The following is a 21,961-nucleotide window of genomic DNA, read 5'->3' as shown; positions in this document are numbered from 1 at the left end:
TCTTTCAGTTTTCCCTGATCAGTTAATTCACCAGTTGAGTTACAGCAGGCAAATCCAGCTTAAAGTAATCCTTGTCACCTTTCACCCTGTCCATTCCTGTAGGTACAAGGCCATCTTTGCCTCCCCCCTTTGTCCCCAAACTCTGTTGGCCCAACTGAACAGTCTTATTTCTTCTCACCCCTGTGACCAGTGGGAGCTTGAAATGTGGGCATGTGGGTGAGGCTGAAGAAGAGCACACACTCCAAGATGTTGCCCCCTTTGTTCCCTCTTTTACCTCATACACACATGCCTATTTTCAGCAGAGCTTCAGTAGAAACCAAATGTGATTGCCACCACTTGGCTTTCAGGACAGAGCTCGGTTATGAACTCATGCTTCAAGAAAGTTCAGCCAGCCAAAATGCAGAGCAGGGGCCAACATGTATGAACTCTCAGGTCTAATACAGAGGTGCAAGAGAATTTGCTCCAACAATAAGCCCTGGGCTCAAAATGGTCAAATGTAGTCACAGGGATGAATTATAGGATCTGAGAAGAAGTAGGATAATGGGACAAAATTGCTCTGAAGTGGCAATCCAGGTTAATATCAAATGCACCAATACACATGAATGTTAGACATTAATACAAATTTTAAAACTCAGCCTTTAGTTGATTGCATAAAATGACATGTTCACAATGGTTAAAAGTATGTCAAACAGAAACTACAAGTGTTGCCAAGGGTGTGAAGAAATTGAACCCCTTGCACACTATTGTCTAGAAGGCGTAATGGTTCAGCTACAGTAGAAACCAGTTTGGCTGTTCCTCAAAAACTTAAATGTAGAGTCACCCTATAACCCAACAATTATGTTAATACCAATATAAACTAGGCATAGAACCACAAGAATTGAAAAACAGAGAAATAAGAACATAGACGTATATATTCACATCAACACTATTCACAACCCCCAAATGTTGAAATAACCCAAATATCCATGGATAAATAAATGGTGGTATATCCTTACAGTGGAATATTATGCAGCCATAAACAGTGAAAAGTACTGATACATGCTACAGTATGGGTAAACCCACAAGAACAGTATGCAAAACAAAGTAATGTAATACATGTAATACATGACTTTGTTTATATAAAATTCTAGAATAAATAAATCCTCAAAAACAGAATGTGCAATAGTTGTTTCTAGGTGCTGGAAAAAGAGGGAAATGCAGAGAAATGCAGGAAAACTGTTTACTGGGTAAGAGATTTTACTGATTAATACAGATTATCATCTTCTTAATTAAGACAAATATTTTGGAACTAGATGGACATGATTACACAACACTGAGATGTACTAATACCACTGAATTGTTCACTTTTAAAATGGTTGATTTTATGTTATGTAAATTTCAACTCAATAAATTACTTTTTTAAAGCCTGCCAAAATCACACAAAATTGACAAACACTGAAAGAGAGAACACTTCAAAATGGAAATAGATATAGTAGCCTGAGGGATTATATGTAATTTATTTTTGCAGTCTTAATATTACTTTGTTTTCAAAGTAGTACATATTGACTATAAAAACTTTATAAAATACATAAAAGCACCACTAAGAATATATGAGACCCTATGAATAATAGTTCCAATTCAGTATCAAATTAACTTTGCAATTAAAAAAAAAAACCAAGACCCAGGGCATTAAGTAATATAAGCCTACACTGTTGAACATCTATTTCTGCTACAACTTTTATTATAAGTTCATTTCTTTCTAATGGGCAGAGGCCAGGCTGGGGGACCAAGAGTTGCAGGGAAGTAGGTAAGCCTTTTTGACTAAGGCCTCGCTTCTATCCTTCCAGCCACATCAGACCAGGCTGATAAAATCTGGTCTCCATTGGACAGAGTTCAAGAAAGCCTCCTTCTCCACATCTGAGCCATCAACCCTCCATGAAAGAAACTAGAATTTCTACTCCTTTCCTTGAAGAGCCTCCTTCCTGCCCACAGCAAGAGGTATCCATAAACTATTGTACTAGTAAGCTCTGGGAATGCGGTGATAGGGGCTTAGTATCCCTGACTTCATGAAAAAGATCACTACCTCCAAAAAATTCACAAATGATGGTGAATTCTATGTCTCACGAGCTCTAATCCAACCAAACCTTTATGAGCATGAACATGAATAAAATGAAAAAGGAACAAAAAGAGGAACAGAAGTTTGGAGCTTGGCTCAGCATAGAATGGATACATTATCAGCGAATGAACAACAGTCAAAGATCCATATTATAACCATACCAGAGTGACAACTGTCTCTATGAAAAGACACCATCCCAATTCACAGATCCAGAGGTTTTGGTTTTAAATAGTCACTCTTACCTTCAACCATCAGTGGCCTCTCTTTCAATCCAATTTTATCATCAAAGCGTCAGCTCCAAAATCCCTCCTCTTCTTGCAACACTTGTTCCTTCTGTTCTTAGAGCAAACCTGCTCTTCGTGAGTCACTTCCTCCTGATTAAAAAGACCGGATATCAAAGGTGTGTACCTATTCTAGATCTCCTCCCTGAACAGACTGATAGGCCCAAAAAAGCACCAGTTTACAAAAACATGGTAAAGGAAAGAAAGTGAAAGTGTTAGTCACTCAGTCGACCCCATGTACTGTGGCCCGCCAGGCTCCTCTGTCCATGGGATTCTCCAGGCAAGAATACTGGAAAGGGTTGCCATTTCCTTCATTACGGGAGCTTCCTGACTCAGGGATTGAAGCAATGGCTCCTGCGTTGCAGGCAGATTCTTTACCGTAAATAGGTAATTGTCAGACTCATCAACACTGACATAAAACGGCAGAGAATTTTCCAAATATGGAGTTGCCTCCCTGACTTGGAAAGTCTATCCCACAGCTGATGGAAGGTACCAATTCTTCTACATTTCCCCAGGGAAGTTAGCATCAGTGGTTTTCCCAAAAACAGTTGCTTGAGGAAACATCACCAAAGCAGACAGAAGCAGCCAAGCAGGGCCTTGCTCTGCCCCTTGCAGTGTGTGATGCACAGACACACAGAGCCCACAGCAGGGCCCCACAGAGTAACACACTCAGGAGAAATAAAGAAGAGACAAACACTTAGTCAAACGCTCAGTGTCCTCTTGTTCTGTCTTGTCATGATGCGCAGACATGAGAAATACAAAAGCTTAAAAAAGAAGTGAATTATGCTCAGCATATACTAGGGGTTAGGGGGTCCAAGAGTCTTCACTTCAAGTGTCTTTCCCTCTGCAGAGGTGGAATTTTAGGTCTTCAAAATGGTACATTTCCATATAAACCTAAGTGGCCACCAGATGTGAGGCACTCACAACCCTAATCTATGATAAAATGGAAAAGTCAAAACGCCCTCGTGAGCCATTTGGTATCATTGAATTTCTCCTGGGACACTCTACTGCCTGTAGATATGCCCAAAGTCAGTTCTAGGTGGCTTCTGGAACAAGGCAAGTGGTCAAGATTTATTCAGGCCAACATCTGGAAACCTGCATATTCCAGTTAACTCTGTGAAAAAATGCAGTCATATCCAGGGACTGCCTTCTCCCCACCCCACCCCCATCTCCACCTGCCCCTCCTCTACCAGCCTAAAAACCTTCATGGTACAATATGTCTCTAGTAAGTTTTAAGATAGCATCACAAAATTGGACAATAGCTGGCAGCAATCATCTCCCAGACTTTCCAGACTTAGTATTTTTTTGTAAGGTGGAAAGCATCTAATGGCCATGAGTACTTCATTTAGTGTTTTCCTAATGCATTGCAAGAAGTTCACTCTCTCACACTGAACTCTGCCAAGGAACCCATCTCAACCTCCCATTCAACTTCTAGACAAATTTCATCCAAATTTCATGCTCAGGGTTTGCAGAGTACTTTGCAATAATTTTGTAGCCTTCACTCAAGACACACCTAGAGAAAGGAGATTGACCACAGACTATCAACTTTTACTTTATAGAGGGAGACCCTGGAGTCTCTAGGGAGGTTTACAGCTGGTGGCCAAGTTTTTTTTCGGAATCATAAATAAAGTTCAAGTCTAGACTTCTAGACCTTCACCCTGGGGCCCATCCCATACAAAGAAGGGGCAGCTGATTCCACTGGGAAGGGGACCAGTGGCTACAAGGTCTTCCTTTTGGGTTGGTGATATTTCATTTCCCATTAGAGTTACTGCTTGGAAGGCTTCTTAGACAAAAGTCTATCTTGAAGTGTTTTAAGATGTTGCTTATCAGGAAGAAGTAAATGTTCAAGTTTCTGGATAACCTAGTATCACCCACATGAGAACAGGTCCTGAAATGATGAGATCCAGGGCAGACAAGTTTGGAAAAGGAAGCTAAAAAGGAAGAGGAGGATGATCCACAGTAGGGGGTGGTCTAGGACCAGAATACAGGACACAGTAGGAGTGGGGGTAAAGCGAAGGGGGTGGGAGAGAGGAAATGGGGGCACTAGACACTTGGCTGGTGTGAAACGCGGCAGGAGGAGCCGAGGAAATAAACCAGACGGCTGAGCTGACAAATCTGCCTGGGAAAGCCCTATGTTTACTAGCACACAGGGAGGAGACCCCAGGAAGGGGGCTGTGACTGGTCTTTGATACCCTGCCCTCCTTGGCATCCTCAGGAAATAAATAACCTCTCACAGAACTGTGAGACTCGGTGGAATGTCCGGAGCAGAGTAGGAGCAGGGGAAAGATGTAGGAGAGTGTTGGAGGTTCTTCAGGTTGGGAAGAGTGGAGTGGGTCAGAGGCCCTGGAGTCTCCCACTGGCTAGCCATGCCCAGGCCCATCTCCTGGGGAGGTGGGCAAGCTGGCACAGTTCCCCCCACAGCCAGGCATCTGGGAGTGACCCCGGAGCCCATCTAGGATCTCTGATTTCCTAGGAAAGAGCGTGTGGAAAGAGCTAGCAACACCATGCTCCTGCCCTGATTCTGGTGTGGAGATGTGTTCATCAGCCGCACGATCCTCTTCCCTTTTCTCATCCCCTCTCCCCACATCTCCTGCAGGCTCCTTCTGGTTAGTACCAGGACAAAATTGTGAAGAAATGCAGTCTACTTCTTCAATAAAATATAACTACTGAGTGGTACCCATTGATAAACCTTACCTAAAAAGATGAGAAAGGAATTTAAATATTTAAGTCGCCTATGGATTCCCCTCTCTATACAAACGCTCTTCGCATTTTAGCTTCATTGCCTTCTGTGGTCTCAGAGCCACTTCCTGGGATACCCAACGTTTGATGCTGGTCTCTGGATGCTTTCAATTCTATCAGGATTCACCCAAAGGGACAGGGGCCTAATGCTCCGGGCCTTTGCCAACACCTCTCCTGATCATCTTTCTTACCATCAAAATGCACCTGTCCTGTGCTCCATTCCCTGAGGACTTTGCTCAGTGCTGTCTGTCTGACACATTCACCGATGTCAAAAGAAAACACACACCTTATGCTTTTTTGAGAAACTCAAATGAGAGAAATCAATATATACAGGTGAAGTGTTAATATTTTGTTATTATCAGTACATTAGCCCTTGCAGATAATAAACTAACATTTCAGGCAGGACTGAGAGAATTCTCATCTAAACCAATGGTTGTTTTGGAAAATTTCAGGCATCAGGCAGGCTGACCTGGGAACAGCAGGCTGGGTGAGCGGAACACAGGGAGAGATTGCAGCTTTGGCTCTGACATTTTATAAGCCAGCTGCCCTCTCCTCATATGCTCACTCCCCATCCTGTGGCCAGTCCACATTTACTTCATTCAATTGAATCTGGTGGGGAGAACCTTAGATTGATCTATAGTTAATAAAATTAAGTGTTTGAAGGACACAAGAGCAATAATGTAGAGTTAGTTCCCAATTATGGTAAATAGCATGCCTGAGGGCCAAATATCTTTTAAATTTTCTGTAGTTGGCAAGGAACCATTAGGAGCTCACTCACTCCCCTAGACAGGGGCTGAACTGCTTCTATTTGGGGAGCCTGTCAATTTCCAGCTCTGTAATATCACACAAGAAGTTCAACCTCTCTGAGCCTCAGGTACTCATCTATGAAATGGAGATAAATACACCTAGCTCATCAGGTTGTAAGGATTCAATGTAATAGTTAATATAATATCTGCAAGCACATAACTCAGGACTTGTTACATATGAAACATGTGAAAAGAGTAGCAAGTACAACAGCTACTCCCGGCATTTTTGAGAGTGGAAGTATTCAGCCTTCAGGACTTCCCTGGCAGTCCAGTGGTTAAGACTCTGCCATTCCACTGCAGGGGACATGGGTTCATTTCCTGGTCAGGGAACTAAGATCCCACGTGTTATATAGCACAGCCAAAAAAAAATTTTTTTTTAATCTCAAGAAAAAAAAAAAGAAGAAATATTCAGCCTTCAAAAGGTACTGGAAGGTAGCTGTGTTATCTACATATTAGCCAAGAGACTTGGAAACCATTTGAGTTTGGGAGTTTCACATTGCCCTTTGAGACAGCTGGCAAACCCATGAAGTATCTCAACCTCAAGGACAGGAATTTCTGCCCTAGAGATAGACATGACCTGTCTACCCGGAGACAGAACAGAGGGCCTGGCCACCCCCATGAGATTTTTCCCTCCCACCAAGCCAAGGGCATACCCGCTCCGCGTCCTTTTCCTGACCTCCCTTTCCACCCACCCCCGCCCCAGCCGCTCCCGGCTGTGAGAGCCTGCAAGAGCCTGCCTAATCTCAACTCCAGGAGGGCTCTTTGCTTTTAAAATGCTTTGTCCAGCTTAATCAGTAACCAGCCTCCCTCCCCTGCCAGTTAGTCGCCTGCCCTGACATGAGTTCCTTCTTCTGCCAGCCAGCAGATGTGACTTTTTTAGGAAGATTCAATCCCCAGACTGTGCCCTTCTGCTAATGACAAACTCTCTCTGAAGGTTACCTGTCGCCAGCCAGCATTCTTGCTCATGAATGCAAAGTAAAGTGGGTGCTTGCCCTGACCTTGAAGAAGCACATCATTCTATATATGAGTTCTAAAAAAGAACATATGACATTTGCTGTCTTATTTGTGTCAGGACTGAGAAAAGAGAGCCCCGTGTGGCAGGATACCCTCTTAGGTTCAGGGATGTGGTTCATGAATGGCACTTGTCAATGAAACCTTGCAATGATATTCAGCAGGCATGATGTGCAGAAAATGTTAATGAAATCTTGCCTAACTGCAGGAACACATTTGAATAGAATCAAAGTCATACGTGAGATCTTTTTTCTCTTATACTAAGTCTTTTCTGCATATATTAACCTTTTGCCTGTTTTGTTTTGTTTTTAAAGCACAAAACTAGGATAATTCACTCATCCAATCATTCTTCCAACATTTATCAAGCACTCATTATGTACCAGACCCTGTACGGAGCGCTAGGATTAAATATGAAATGAGACAAAGATTATTTTAGGCAAATTATCATTCAAGATTTTGTGCTGAGAACCCAACTTACTGGTCTGCTAAAAACAAAGCAAAATGACAACATGCGTTTCTAGACCTTGGCATCATTTGGAAATGGGTAAAGGGAAAGGCAGGGCTTAAAAGAGCAAACAGACTGCAAGCAACCAGAAGGGATGGGATGATCTCAGACAGATCGGGATGGCCTTCAGAAGGAGAATGTCCTGACTTGCTTGCTTGTGAAAGTCTTTCAAGCAAGAAGGGCCTGCGATGGCCAAGCTAGGTCTGCCCTTCTTGACCAGATTCTGCTCAGCTGCCTGACACCACTGATAGTGAAATCCAGTTGAGCCCTGCTCTCCTGATAGTGCTGCAAGGCACCATTGAACAGACGCTTCCTGATGCAGAACCTTCAGAGAATTCAAGGACTCACTCTGTCGTCATTATCAGAAGTGCATGTTTCCATTGCTGAGTCAGAAGAACTAAATTGGAGCTGGCCCAGAAACAAATGGTGAGTCAAATGAGAGCTGTAACTGCAGAGCAAATGCCCCGGTGCTAAGATCGCTGGGGACTAGTGTGGAGCACCTCTGCAAATGCCTAGGGCCCATTCATTCATGCCACAAATGGCTGTGGAACACCTCCCATGCTTCAAGAGCTGTCCTAGGTGCTGGGGACAGAGCAGTGAACCCGACAGAGGAGGCCCCATCCTCATGAAGCTTTTACTTTAGTGGAGAAAGACAATACACGAATAGTCGAAATTATAAGGGTGAAGAACAAAAATTAAAAGATGAGCTAAAGAGTAACTTATAGAGGTACTTGTATTGGTCCAGATTTGATTGCAGACAACAGAATCCACTCTTACTAGCTTAAACAGAAAGGGATTGTATACAGGGAAATTAGTGATCATAAAATTGTTCAAAGGGTTGGAAAAGCAGGCTCTAGACTGATCTCTCAAGAACAATCCCCAATTTCTGCATAATCTATCGTAAGAAGCTGTTGTACTAGGCAGGTGCTACACCCCTGCTGACTACAGAACCATTTCTATGCCCCAATGCAATTAAAACGGCTACAGAGTCACAGAATCGGAAAGTTGTTCTTTGCTGCAACACACGGTAGCCATAGTTACAACAACTTTCTCCAAAATCCACACCACAGCTGCCACATATCAGCAAAATGATGCTTGGTCCCCTCAAAATGGAGACCTTGCGAACCACAAAACGAGTGCCCTGCACTTTGTTCCTGGGAAGAAAATCATTTCTAGGATCCAACCTCCAAGATAGTTTGGGAAATGTGAATTTCAGTTTTGCACTCTTGGCATAGGAAGAAAGTTTGAATGGAGGTTAAACTACCCAATTCATAGTAATTATCATACCACTTTGGAAGGATAATCAAGGAATGTCTTTGGGGGAGGTGGCATTTAAGCTAAGACCATGTAGAGAACTGAGGAAGAAACTTTATAGGGATAGGAAAAAAAAAAAAAACAAAGGTAACAACTCTTGGCATAGTAAGTGAGAGCAGTAGACAACTTGGAGGAGTTAGGAGAAACTAGATGAAGCAGGGCTTAGGAGATCACAGTAAGGACTCGGATTTTATTCAGAGTACTGGAAAACCATACAGAGTTTTATCAAGGGGGTCACCTTACTCTGATTTGTATTTTTAAAAGAAAATTCTGGAAGAATACAATAATGCCACTTGCAGCAATATGAATGGACCTAGAGCTCATCATCTTAAGTAAAGTAGGTCAGACAGAGAAAGACATATGATATCATTTATGCTACTGCTAAGTTGCTTCAGTTGTGTCCAACTCTGTGCGACCCCATAGACAGCAGCCCACCAGGCTCCCCCATCCCTGGGATTCTCCAGGCAAGAACACTGGAGTGGGTTGCCATTTCCTTCTCCAATGCATGAAAGGGAAAAGTGGAAGTGAAGTCGCTCAGTCATGTCCAACTCTTAGCGACCCCATGGACTGCAGCCTACCAGGCTTCTCCGTCCATGGGATTTTCCAGGCAAGAGTACTGGAGTGGGGTGCCATTGCCTTCTCCGATATCATTTATACACAGTATCTAAAATATGACACAAACTACAGAACAGAAATAGACTCACAGACATAGAGAACAGACTTGTGATTGCTGGGGTGGGGGTTAGGGGAGTGGATCGGGAGTTTGGGGATGGCAGATGCAAACTATTATATGTAGGATGGATACACAACAAGGTCCTACTGTACAGCAGGGGGAACTATACTCAACATCCTATGATAAACCATAATGGAAAAGAATATGGAAAAGAACACCTATGTATATAACTGAATCACTGCACTGTACACCAGAAATTAACACAACATTGTAAACCAACTATACTTAAATAAAAATACAAATGTTTAAAGGGGGAAATCCCCTAAGTGGTCCAGTGGTTAGGACTCCAAGCTTTCACTGCAAAGGGCCTAGGTTTGATCCCTGGTCAGGGAACTAAGAGCCCACAAGTCATGCAGTACAGCCAAAAAGAAAGGGAAAAAAATTCTTGCTTCAAGGTGGAGAATGGATTGCAGATAAGCAAGGATTAAGCCAAGGAAATAAGACAGAACATTCTTGAGGATTAGAGATGATGCTGCTTTGGGCAAGAGCGTTGAATACAGAGATGAAGTTGACACATTCTTTGTGTATTTTGTAGGGAGAACCACAGGATTTCATAATGAGTTAGATGTGAGGAATAACAAGAAAAGGAAGCATTAGGGATTGTTCCTATGTTTCTAATCTAAACAAAGGGTCAATGGTATTCCATTTGCTGGGTTGAAAAACAGTGGAGAGGACATTCAGTGAATGTACGACTCACCGAAACACCTGACCAAATCCTCAATGTTTAAAAAAAAAAAAAAAAAAAAAAAACAGTCATGCAGATAGGCTGGACGTGGACTCAACCAACTCAAAGTCTCATGTTTTGTTCTCCCAATTGACCACTACTTTCATTCTTCAGCATACTCAGAGTATTCTTGTGGTTCTGGGGCAGCAGGAATTAAACTCTATGTTATCAAATGTTCTGACACAGGCAGGATCCATAGTTAGACTGGGATAAAGGTTTGCATGGGAAGACACATGGAGCAGTGCAGAATAGTTTGGGGAGTTGGTAGCTAATAGCTGTAAGAAACAACAGTGATAAAAAATAAAGTCATTTGAAGGTGAGAGACTGAGCTCTGAAAAGTCACAGGAATTTAGGACTGCGGCAATTCAAAGCCCCGTGTTTCCATTTTGGCACAGCAAAATAATCCTCGGGTCACCTACTTTCACGCCTCTCTCCCCCTCACCTCTCTCTATTCACTTTCACCATCGGAACACTTGCTAGAATTAGAATAAAATGCTTCTTGGGTTTTATGAACCAATAGTTCAACGATAAAATGATGCCAAGAGCAAAAATGCAGATTATTATCTCTTTATAAACACGAATACTATTAGTGATCAGCCTGGGAGTCACCTAGAAGAACAAACTCAAAAACCACTGCTCTGTGCTGTAATCCCTTTGACAAATAAATAAACCAACAAGAATTTAAAAGTCCAAAGAGACAGAAAGGGAGGCCATGCCTGTGCCGTGCCTTTCTTAAGCAATCAGAACTCAGAATAGCTCTGTTGCTGGGGCAGAATCTTTTACTCTCACCAAGCATTAAATCTCCCAATGTCTTTAGCACTCTCCATGGGCATACTGGTGCCAAAGCAGAAAAAGATTTAATTTCATGTTGCTAGGTTTTCACTGTTCTGCGGTTATTAAAGAGGCAGGTGCAGTCAGCCAGGCTGTTAAAAAAAGAGAGGCGGGGCGGGGGGGTGGCGGGAGTTAAGATTGTTTATTTGACCAACTTCAAATCTTGCTAAACCACAGTATAAGACAACTCATAACTTGTTCTCAGCTCCCGTATCTCAATTGATTTCAAAGGAAGTGCTTCTGAAGGTATTTCACACTTACAAATGAAATTATTTTCCAATACAGGGCACTCTAAGCTCTGCATATAAGAAATTTTGAGCCCTTCTTCTACCCCTCTTAGGGCTTCTCTCATAGTTCAGTTGATAAAGAATCCACCTGCAATGCAGGAGACCCCAGTTCAATTCCTAGGTTGGGAAGATCCTCTGGAGAAGAGAGAGGCTACCCACTCCAGTATTCTTGGGTTTCCCTTGTGACTCAACTGGTAAAGAACCTGCCTGCACTGTGGGAGACCTAGGTTCAATCTCTGGGTTGGGAAGATCCCCTGGAGAAGGGAAAGGCTACCCACTCCAGCATTCTGGCCTCAAGAATTCCATGGACTCTATAGTCCACGGGGTCACAAAGAGTTAGACACAACTGAGCGACTTTCACTTCACTTCACTTCCTACCCCTCTTAATATAAAAGAGGCATTCCTACCTCTTTATATAAAAGATGTAAATAAGCCCAAGAGTAAAGTTACCAGCTATCAAACTGATGAGTTGTGGGTTACAGAAATGCATACCCAATGTTCTCAAGAGTTACAGCTTAAGTCAGAGTAATCTATCACCTGATAAAGGTAAGTTCATCTGTACAAAAAGAAAGATTAATTCTTCTCAAGGATGGTGTTTAATAAAATACTTAGTTAGTAACTAAGTGGCTGACTGAATTTGGCCAGTTTCCTTGTTTTGGAGCTGTCAATTTGGGATCAGTTTCCACCTTTGGCTGTGTTGGGATTTTTGTTGAGTTCTTATACTGAAGGGTAGGGAGGAGAAAGCAGAAGGGGCATGAGCCACAGTTTGCCATTTTTGTCACCTAATAGGAAAATGTATTCATGTGTAACTTTTCTTTAGAATCACTTGGTTCTGAACAGATGGCAGATATTTAATACATGTCTCTTGAATATGTCAATGAATCATGGTACCCATCTGGTGCAAGCAAATTCTACACTGGAGATCGTGGTTGCCTCTGTAACATACATCCCACTTTCCTCTTATGGAGAAAAAGCAATGATGTCTGAGGGAATGACCTCATTTAAAGAGACAGACCTAACTGCCTATGAGTAATCTCAACCCATTTTCCAGAGATAGGCTAAGAAATGGTCCTGTGACCCTTGATTCTGGCCAGCAAGAAGGTTAGGAGGTTTCTGGGAAAGTTCTTTGTTCTTGACAGAGCAACAGGAAGCTGGTTTTCTCTTCTTCACTATATGTGAAGAAGGGGGATTCTACCCCCAAATGCTGCTGTCAACCATTTTGTGAACACAAGGAAAACCAACTCATGAGTGAAGACAAATCTTCAAAACAGAATAAAGAGATGGAAAGAACCTGCCCCTTTGATGACATTTTTTTGAGTCACTGAACCAATCAACATAAAACCCATTCCCTGGTGACTCAGATGGTAAAGAATCTGCCAGCAATGCAGACCTGGGTTCAATCCCTGGGTTGGGAAGATTCCCTGGAGGAGGGCATGGAAAGCCACTCCAGTATTCTTGCCTGGAGAATCCCCACAGACAGAGGAGCCTGGCAGGCTACAGTCCATGAGGTCGCAAAGAATCAGACACGACTGAGCAATTAAGCACAGCACAGAATAAGACCTAATAAACAGCCTTGTTGTTTAAGCCCATTTGAGTTTGGTCATCTGTTTCTTGCAAATGAATTTGAATGATGTGAAGACTGACACCATTTGCAAAAAGAGATTTTTTTTTTTAAGTATTATTTCAAATACCCAGTTCACCTCTCTTTGAAATAGATGATTGGTAATTAACTTTTATATTACATAAATGTCCCTAACAGTTTTTTCTCACTATCAAGCTGATTTAAAGAATCTAAAGTCTACAAAGGCAACAGGAAATCAGAACTGAGAGCATTTAGAGCATTTACCCCCTCTTCCACCAGTGAAATACCCATTCTCTAAGTATTGGTTATGAAGCTGACTATCCATTGCAGGAGAGCACAGCCCCTAAGAGCATGAACTCAAATCTTGATTCTGCTAGTTATTAGCTGTGTGCTTTTGAGTGAAATACTTAATCTCTATAAACTTCTATTTATCTTCTGTAAATGAAGATAATAGTTGTATTTATTTCATATCACTGTGGTGGTGGTGGTGGTGGTGGTTTAGTCGCTAAGTCGTGTCCGACTCTTGCGACCCCATGGACTGTAGCCTGATGGACTGTAGCCCACCAGGCTCCTCTGTCCAAGGGGTTCTCCAGGCAAGAATACTGGAGCGGGTTGCCATTTCCTTCTCCATCATACCACTGTGATGGGGATTATATAAGGAGCACTGAGCACAGTGCCAGCATGTAGAAAGTGCTCTAGAAACATTAATATTCAGTTTGTGGTGCAAGTGATCAGTGGAGTTTACCTGGAGGGAAGATATGGGTATTTAAAAAGTGCAGCTTCATGAACCAGATTTTTATCTAAAAGAGTGAGGTTTATGAGAAAACTGTTTGGGAGAACAGGCAGAGTGAGATATTCCTCTCCTACTTAACACTGATCTCCTATCTCCTCATATGGAATTAGTCTAGGTCCCTCTTTCCTCTTCCATCATCATAACACTTAGAAATTAACTTGGATTCCCTCACAAGGAGGTCAGTGAAATAAAAAGTTGTAACATAGCAGGATGCTAATATCATGGATTGTTATAGAAACACTCAAAATTGTCTTTTTTTAATCTAGAATAGAGAGAATGAATTTTTAAATAAATGGAATTTATTATTATTTATTTTATTATTATTTTTAAATGTATTATTAAATGGAATTTAAAACAAATCAATATAGCCTGCATATAGTGGCTCAATTACAAGAAAACTGCCTGAAGGGTGAGGGAGACAGCATCCTAGCAGGAGCCAAGGGGATCTATCCCCACCAGCTGAGGGTAACCTTGAGCAAATCCCACCAGACGTCAAGATCCCCATCCGTTAAATGAAGGGCTTGGGCATGAACCAGTGTTTTACACTATGTGCTTCCTAGAGCCTGGTCAGGGACTGGCACAGGTGTGAGTGAGAGGAGAAGGATGAAGGGGGGAAACAGGAGCTTAATGGAGTCGCCTTAATGGGGTCTTTGGGGTCCCCTCCAAGTGGCTCAGCAGTAAAGAGCAGTAAATCCACCTGCCAATGCAAGAGATTCAGATTCAATTCCTGGGTCAGGAAGATGCCTTGGAGGAGGAAATGGCAACCTACTCCAATATTCTCGCCTGGGAAATCCCCTGGACAGAGGACCCAGGCGGGCTACAGTCCATAGGGTTGCAAAGAGTTGGACACAACTGAAAGACTGAAAACACACACACGTTGTCTCTAACCAGAGCAGCTCTGTAGTCACCTGCTTTACATATTATGTTGCAACAAAACATATGAACACAAACATACAAGATAATAAGTCAGTGATCTCTAAAATCCCTTCCAACCCTGACTTGCCAAGATTTCCCTCCCCATGGCTGTGATTGCCAATCCTCCCTGCACAGCACAATCTCTCCATTTCCACCACATAGACAGGGGATGTTATCAGCTGTGCAGCCTCCATCCTCCTCTAACAGGATGGTCGGCAACGTCACAGCGTCATGGCTGTGACCAGGACACCTACAGCAATCTGTTAATGAGCCCACAGAGATGCAGAAATGCAGGGGTGGGAGGTCACGTGAAGGCCAGGAAACTTGATCCTGACAGCAGAAACAGAGATGCCTTGGACAAGGTTCTACAGGAGTTGCTGAATCTTCTTAGAAGTTTCTGATCTCTGAGGCTTTCCCTGAGCCAACATTCTTCTCCCCAGCCCATCTTCAAAGTCCCCAGAGAAGACAGCTAAAGAAATCCTTTCTGATTACCCTCAGGACGCTTGATTTATTTGGGTTAATCTAGCTATCCTTTTTCAGAGTCCCTGTAGAGTCGGAGATAGAGTTTATCAGACTAAACTCCATGATCTATGAAAGTTGGGTTTCACTGGTCAAAAACTAGATTTATAACTTTAATTTTAACCAGATCACAATAATATATTTCCCTTAGATAATTCATTTATTTAAACTTAATTTTTTCCTTAAATTCTGAAGTAGTTCAAACATACCAAAAAGTAGAAAATGAAATCACAGACATTCATGTACCCACCATTCAGCTTTGTCAAAGTCTAAAATTTTGCCTTATAATTTGAGTGCTTTAGGGTCTTTAAGGGGAAAAAATTACTGCAGATAGGATGAAAGCCCTCTCCTCAATCCCAATCTTCTCTTTCTCATACTCCTTTCTACAGAAGGAATGAGCATCTTTATTTGGTGTTTTTCACTCCCATTCATGTTTTATAATATTTAGTAAAATATTATAAAATATATGTAATAAAGGTATAATACATGTACTACATTGTGTAATATATATCATCACATATATGTGACATGTGCAATATGTGCAATTACATATATGAACTGCATGCATGTAATGTGTATAAATTCAAAAACCACATAGAGCATTATACTTTAAATATTCTGTAACTCAGTTTGGAATTTGTTTTTTTTTTGGCTCAATATTTTACTTTTAAGGTCCTTCCACATTGAGACATGTGATTCTAGATGACTTTAACTTCTACAATATGTCTTTGTATTGAAGATACTTCAACTTATCCATTCACCAGTGAATGGAAATTAAAGCTATCTCAAATTTCCATCCATTACAAATGGTACTAAATTGAGCATTCTTATCCACATGTGAAAAAAATTTCCTAGCATAGTAGAGGATTGCTGGAGTGAAAATTAAGCCCATCCTAAATTTTATCTGATATTCTAAATCACTTTCCAAAGTGGTGGTTGCAATGTACACGCCTTCTCTATACCTCACTAGAAGAGTATGAATGTCTTCTTTCTCCAGATCCTCACTGACACTTGGAACTGGTAAATTGCTCAATCTTTGCAAACCTGGTGGATGTGAAAAATATTTCACTATGGTTTCAATGAACTTTACCCAGGTTGCTGAGGAAAGTGAACAGCTTTTCAAAAGTACATTGCCCATTCATCGTTCATCTTCTCTGAACTGCTTGTTCTTATCCTTTGCCTATTTATATGTTGATGTGCCTTTTCCTTTTTGTTTGGGGGAGTTCTTTAAGTATTCCAGATATTATTCCTCTATCAGTAACATGTATTGCAAATATCTTTCCTCATGTCATGAATCATCATTTAAGTTGTATTTTCTGTGTAAACTTTGAAAGGGATCAAAGTTATCAGTATTTTCCTTCATGACATGGTTTTCATGCCTTGGTTAAGAAATCTTTTACTACCTCAAATCATAAAGATTTTTCTGTATGTTTTCTAGTAAAACTTTTATTAAAGTTTTACAATTTATTCACATTCAGTCTGCGTGGAATCAAATTTTATATATGGAATAAAATAGTTATAATGCTATTTTTCACTATAGAAATAATCAGTTGCTTCAGCACCATTAAAAAAAAAAAAAAACCTGTTCCCCCACTAATTTACAAAGGTACTACCATCTTGCATTAAGTATGTATTCAAACAAAGGTAAAATCCCTATTATGTTGTGCTAGACTATATTCCAAAGCACTAACCTCCTATTTTGACTATTTTAATTTTTAATAAATCTGATTATCCAGTGCTTCCCAGGTGGCTCAGCAGTAAAGAATCTGCCTGCCAATGCAGGAGATGCAAGAGATGTGGGTTTGATCCCTGAGTCAGGAAGAGCTCCTGGAGGAGAAAATGGCAATCCACTCCAGTATTCTTGCCTGAAAAAACCCATAGACAGAGGAGCCTGGTGGGCTACGGTCCACAGGGTTGCAAAGAGTCGACATGACTGAGTGACTGAGCATGTATGCACCTCCAGTAGGGAAACTCCTCCTGCCTCATTCTGACTTTGAACTTGTTTTGGCTATTGTTGACCCTTTGTTCTTTTCATATTTTAGAACAATAATCAATTTTAGAATAATATTGTCAAGTTTTTAAAAGCTATTGGGATTCTGAATTTTATATTAATTTGAGCATTAACATCTTTAGAATACTGAATCTTACCATTCATAAACATAATATATCTATTCAAGTCTACTTTAATGTCTTTCAATAAAGTTATCATTTTTTCTTAAGATGTCATAAATATTTGTTAGATTTATTCTCAGACGCCTAAGAATTTTTGTTGTTCTTTTAAAAGTTGTCATTACTTAAATTATATTTTCTAAATCTGAAAATTCTCTACTTTTGTGGCCAATGTTTAGGGATCTTCATAGTAAACACTGTGATGTACCGTCTAGATCTCCCTTTAAGACTGAAGGGCTTATTTGCCTTCAGTGGGATATGCTACTAGCAAATATCCCCAAGCTATTTCAACTCTCAAAAAGTACCTTAAAGTCACATCCCAGAAAACATCCACATAAAGTCACATCCACAGAAAACTGTGGACTCCCACATGCAAAGACTGATTGACAGGGAATAAGAGCTCATACCCCTCTTATCAGCTGGGACAAATTGGAATGGCCATCCAAGTTCTAGAGCTTTCCTACCAAGGTCTTCATTGAGAGTATATCCCAGCTCATCTTCCCCTCGATTCAGTCTTGCTTCTTTCCCATCCTGTCCACAGGTATCTACTCGAGAGCATGCTTCCTGCAGGTTAATCTCTATCTCAGTGTCTGCTTCCTGGAGAGCCCAACCTGAGACAGGCCATGAGAGCAAATGCTAAAGTGAGATTTGAGAATTGGATCATCCTCCACATAGCTGACAATAAGGACCCATCATTAGCAAAAGGTAGACGAATAATTGTTTAAAACTTCCATCAGTGGTAAACTGAGAGGGTATTCTGGTGAAGAAGAGTACACAAAAGAATGTAATTTATCAGGCAATTGAGAAACATGGGTCAAATAATAGCAATAAAAACAGTGGAATTGGGTGGCTATAGTTGAATCATTGATCCTTTGAAAAAGATAAAGACTAATAGAAATTAATTGTCAATTAAACTAAATGTGAAAGCCAAAGAGTCTTCATAGCATCATATATATAAAGTGGCTCTCACATCTTACAGCCTGAGGGAAGAATGAAGAAGAAATGCTAAGGAAGGACCAGGCCCAGGACTTAACCACAAAGAAGCAGAGTTCCAAAGAAGATGAAGCTCTACTGCAGTTCAGAGCCCAGGCTGGGAAAGAACAAACCCTATTGCAGCAATGTGGATGCTGGGGTTTATACCCCGAAACTGTTTAATATCCTGGAACCCTCTGAGCCTGCAGAAGTGGCCTCCCTGTTCACATCCAGTTCTTTTTCTCTTATTTGCACGTATTGAAGAGGGCTCTCTCCTGCAGGACAACATGCATCCCCCTTGGGACTTGCTTCCCCCTCCCCTGCTGGCAAGAAAGACAATAATGAAGGTTAATCCAGCCCAGGACATGCTGATCCTGATAAAGAAGAAAAGAGAGCATGCCAAAACGGAGCTGCAGGGCCTAGAAAACATGTCCCAGCGGGAGCCAAGAGAGTATGCACTGGACTGGATCCTGTGGACTCTGACTCAAGGGAGGCAGAAGATAAAACTGAAGGAGGGAGTGTTTAGAGAACTGTGACAGGACATGGGATTTAACAGGGGTCCAGTCGAGGACCTTGGGAGATTGTGCAACCCTGATAGCATAGCTCCCAGAAGCACGGAAAAGTGATGCCCCAGGGGCTGCAAACTTTGCTGGCCAAATCCAGCCTGCGCCTTATTTTTGTGCAGCCCGCAAGCTAAGAATGTCTTTTCCATTTTTAAAAGGCTATAAAAAATAAACAAAGATATGCAAACAAGGCTGTTTGTGGCCCACAAAGCCTAAAATATTTACTTTCTGGCCCTTTATAGAAAAAGTTTGTTTTGACCCTAGCCCGCACTAAGTGAAAGGAGAATGCTTGAATTACCCAGACAGAAAGCAGAAGAAATAAAGACCCAATATAAAATGTTTTTGGTGTTAAAAAAAAAAAAAGACTCAGGCCTATAAGAGCAGACTTACCCTGTCAAGCTGAAAAATCCACAGGATGATAATACTCCACAGTAGGGCCCGAAGCAGTAAAGAATGTGCTGGTGAGGAGGGGCAGCAGACTCCTTAAGTTCACTGGTGCCTTCTGTCTGCAGGCCTGGAATGAAACTCAGAGGCCCTTACAGAGCTGGGCTAACTGAGAGCAACCGAGGACCCTGAAATAGCAGAGGCCAGAGAGCAGCACTTAATTGTTACAAGCCAAAGAAATGCAATTATTATAATAAGTGATAGGTTCAGGGTGGCAGAGGTATTAATGTTGATTATTACGTATCAGGAGAAGATAGGGTTGCTGTTTCATAATGTAGGCAGAGAAGAATACATTTGGCATTTAAGTGATGCACCTGGGTTCTTCTTGGTAGTATATCTTGCCCCCGTTTTGATGGTACCTGGACAGTTGCAGCAACTTTGGCTTAAGAAAGGCATCAGTGACCAGGGTGTCCGATCGCTCAGCAGTGAGGATATGGGTGACCCACCAGATAAGCCGATGAGACTAGTACAGGCGTTAGTTAAGAGGAGGGGGCAGGTCTGGTATGTCAAGTAAAGCAGGATCAATGAGTATCACCTATGGCCCCAAGACCAGCTTTAACAATAGGAGTTATCGTTCATCCCACTCATCTTCCTCTAACAAAGTTCCACCAAGGCAAAGACCCCCCCCACCCCCCACCCCCACCCCCACCCTGGAATCTTGAAGGGATGGCTCCCAGAACTTAGATGAATAGGTAGATTCCAGTGCCAACCACATCCCTTTCGGAACTAAAGAATTTATCCCTCAGGTGCAGGAAGTAATGCCAACAGTCAGATCCCACCTACCAACCCTCTTCAAGAAGAGTCTCGGTGGAAAGCAGATGGCAAGCCCAGAGCCACGCCCCTTCCGGGGCATCCTGCTCCCCCCACCGCCACCCCCGGAAGTGGTCAACTTGGGGACGGAAAGGGGGTGCCTCGTCATCCCAACTTGGGACGATTTGGAAGGGGCTTGCCAGCTTCCGATCTTCCCATGGGGTTGTTCCCAGCCTTCTTTAGGACCACACTGCAGCTCAGCTTCTCTTTTTGCACAATCACACCCTTTCCACAGGTGCTGAGATCAAGAGCTCAACCTAAAAACCTCTGTGCTGATTAATCTCTGCTGAGAGCATCAACCTCCAACAACCTTTTATCCAATCTTTGAATTACTTGACAGCTTGTTATGAATATATAAATAGATTGTATAAAAAATAAGAAAAACTGTACACCTGAAACTAACACATCATTAATCAACTATATATTCCAATATAAATTTTTAAAAAGAAAAAAACAAAGATTAACACTTACAAAGAAAATGAAATAGAAAAGATTTTTATTCTTTCCAATCCTTATAGCTTTCATTTCTTTTTCTTTCTGCTATCATTGATGAGAGCTTACAGTACATTGATAAATAGATGCTGTGATAACAAGCATGCTTGTCTTTTGCCTCTCTGAAGTTAATATCATAGAGTGTGATATTTGCTCTAACATTTTGGTAGATATCCTTTATCAAATGCTCCTTTTCTATTTTACTAAAATTTTTTTATCATAAAAATATATTGAGTTTTCAAGTGCCTTTTCTGCTTCAATTTAAATGATTATATTTCTTCTTTAGCAATTGCATTAAAAGGGTTCTACTGTTAAACCTTCTTTACATTAGTACTTAGTAAGCCCCACACATACACACACATATGCACGCATGCATGCATGCACACAAATATATATAAAACTCACAAAGATACAGTTGGATGCTGACTTGTAAATAGTTTCTTTATGATATTTGGTCCTATATTCATTAGTGATTACTGGCCTACAAACTTCCTTTTTTATACTAATTTTTCCTGTTTTTAGTATTGATCAAACTTTGATTTCTTATCAAAGTTACACTAGTCATAACATAAATAGCATTCACTCTTTTTATTATCTGAAACATGTAAATAAGATTGGATGTTTGATAGAACACACTTCTAAATGAGAAATTTGAAATATTTGTGTGTGTGTAAGTGTGTATCCTTGTGCACATATATGTGTAGATTTTTTTTCAAAAGGCTGAATTTTGTTGATGACTGTAACTACTTATCTGTTTCTTCCTGAGTCTGTTTTGGTGAATTTCTATTTGTCTATGAAACATCTATTTCATCAAAGTTTTAAATTTTATGGGTATCTGTCTTGCCATAGGATATTCTTTTCTTTTTTTAATGTCTACTAAATTTTACCATGTTTCCTTATTTGTTCCTAAAAAGATTGATTTGTGCCCTACCTCTTTCCTGCCCAGGTTATGAACAAATTGAGAAATCCAATAAAGGAGTAACTTTATTACTGATAAGGTTAGGTTGGAGGTTGTGTCTTAATATGAGAGCCAGAATTTGACTGAGTAAGAACACCCTGAAAGTGCAGCCTGGGTAAAGTCTAAGGCATGGGGGAGCAGAGGGAAACATATTCTTTCTCCAGATGGATTTTCCCTGAAAGGGAAGAGCTGAGTTCAGTAAGCTCAGCTTAGGAAGAGAAAGAGGCTTGCCTGGTGGCTCAGACAGTAGAGAATCCTCCTGCAATGCAGGAGATGCAGATTCAATCTCTGGGTTGGGAAGAACCCCTGGAGAAGGGAATGGCAACCCACTCCGGCAAAATCCCAAGGACAGAGAAGCCTGGCAGAAGTCCGTGGGGTTGCAAAGAGCCAGAGAGGACTAGGTGTGTGCATCTAAGTG

General features: G+C 41.3%; 1 long non-coding RNA gene across 1 annotated transcript in view; it reads right to left on the bottom strand.

The window, feature by feature from the left end:
• LOC129632988 (uncharacterized) overlaps positions 1 to 20,286 on the bottom strand; it is a 69,476-nt gene extending 49,190 nt beyond the window's left edge. Inside the window, exons 1-3 of the long non-coding RNA XR_008704786.1 lie at positions 20,067 to 20,286; positions 19,230 to 19,411; positions 2,338 to 2,469 (exon numbers count right to left, since the gene is read on the bottom strand). This is a non-coding gene — a long non-coding RNA (uncharacterized LOC129632988). The remainder of the gene's footprint in view (positions 1 to 2,337; positions 2,470 to 19,229; positions 19,412 to 20,066) is intronic.
• Positions 20,287 to 21,961: the final 1,675 nt, after the last annotated feature.

This window comes from Bubalus kerabau, chromosome 18 (assembly GCF_029407905.1).
Source record: "Bubalus kerabau isolate K-KA32 ecotype Philippines breed swamp buffalo chromosome 18, PCC_UOA_SB_1v2, whole genome shotgun sequence".
NCBI lineage: Eukaryota > Metazoa > Chordata > Mammalia > Artiodactyla > Bovidae > Bubalus > Bubalus kerabau.
Note: the sequence above shows the minus strand (reverse complement) of the source record. Positions and strands in the feature narration are given on the sequence as shown.